At 48.6% G+C, this 1,207-nt stretch overlaps 1 pseudogene across 1 annotated transcript; it reads left to right on the plus strand.

The window, feature by feature from the left end:
* Positions 1 to 500: 500 nt before the first annotated feature.
* LOC309796314 (non-histone chromosomal protein HMG-14-like) lies at positions 501 to 924 on the plus strand (annotated as a pseudogene). Its single transcript has one exon. The product of its transcript is annotated as a non-histone chromosomal protein HMG-14-like (transcript).
* Positions 925 to 1,207: the final 283 nt, after the last annotated feature.

Raw genomic sequence — 1,207 nt, forward strand, 5'->3', positions numbered from 1 at the left:
CAAGCAATAAAAAATTCCAGTTTTGCACAAAACCTTCCAGAGAACAGAAAATGTGTGAACATTCCCTGACTTGTTTCATGAGGCCAACTTAATTCTGATGGACGAAAACATTAAAAAAAAGAAAAAATGGAGGGCGATCTCATTCATTGTGATACATATAAAAACTCTAACCAAATATTAGCTAATATAATTCAGCAATATATAAATAGGATAAATCATCATGACAAAGTAGGATGTATCCCAGGAATACAAGATTACCATTAGAAAGCCAATGTAATTCACTACATCAACAAATTAAAGGGGAAAAATGATATGATCATCTCTGAAGATGCAGATGAATCAGGTGATAAAAGTCAACATTCTTTTGTGATAAAAATTCCTAGCAAACTAGGAATACAAGAAAATACCTAAGAGGCCAGGCACATGTGGTAAGCTGTAAGAAATCCTGACTTCAAACCAAAGAGGATGAGATATCACTTTTAGTGAGAATAAAAACTGACATGACTGAGCAGCTCGGGCCGCGGGAGGAGCCGCAGCAGGAGCCGCAGCGGCCAGGGAGCCAGCTTCGCGAAGCCCTCGGCGCGCCGCCGGGGCCCAGAGGCCCCGGGCACGAGCCCGCCCCGGCAGCCACGCTGCCCAAGGGGAAGGTCAGTTCCGCCGAGGGGGCGGCGAAGGAGGAGCCCGAGAGGAGACTGGCGGGGTTGTCAGCGAAACCGGCTCCCGCAAAAGTGGAAACGAAGCCCAAAAAGGCGGCAGGAAAAGGTAAATCTTCAGACAAAAGAGTGCAAACAAAAGGGAAAAGGGGAGCAAAGGGAAAACAGGCCGAAGTGGCTAACCAGGGGACTGAAGGAAAGTTACCTGCATAAAATGGAGGAGAGCCCAGCCTCTGATGAAGCAGGAGAGAAAGAAGCCAAGTCTGATTAATATATCACACCCGGTCCTATCAGCTGTTTTGTAAGTGAAAGTTTTTTAGTAGCTCTAGAAACTTTTTTTTTTTTTTTTTTTTTTTTTTGCGGTACGCGGGCCTCTCACCGCTGTGGCCTCTCCCGTTGCGCAGCACAGGCTCCGGACGCGCAGGCTCAGCGGCCATGGCTCACGAGCCCAGCCGCTCCGAGAGGCATGTGGGATCTTCCCAGACCGGGGCACGAACCCGTGTCCCCTGCATCGGCAGGCGGACTCTCAACCACTGCGCCACCAGGGAAGCACT

The sequence above is a fragment of the Mesoplodon mirus genome, assembly GCF_964341445.2.
Source record: "Mesoplodon mirus genome assembly, chromosome: X".
In the NCBI taxonomy this organism is placed as follows: Eukaryota; Metazoa; Chordata; class Mammalia; order Artiodactyla; family Ziphiidae; genus Mesoplodon; species Mesoplodon mirus.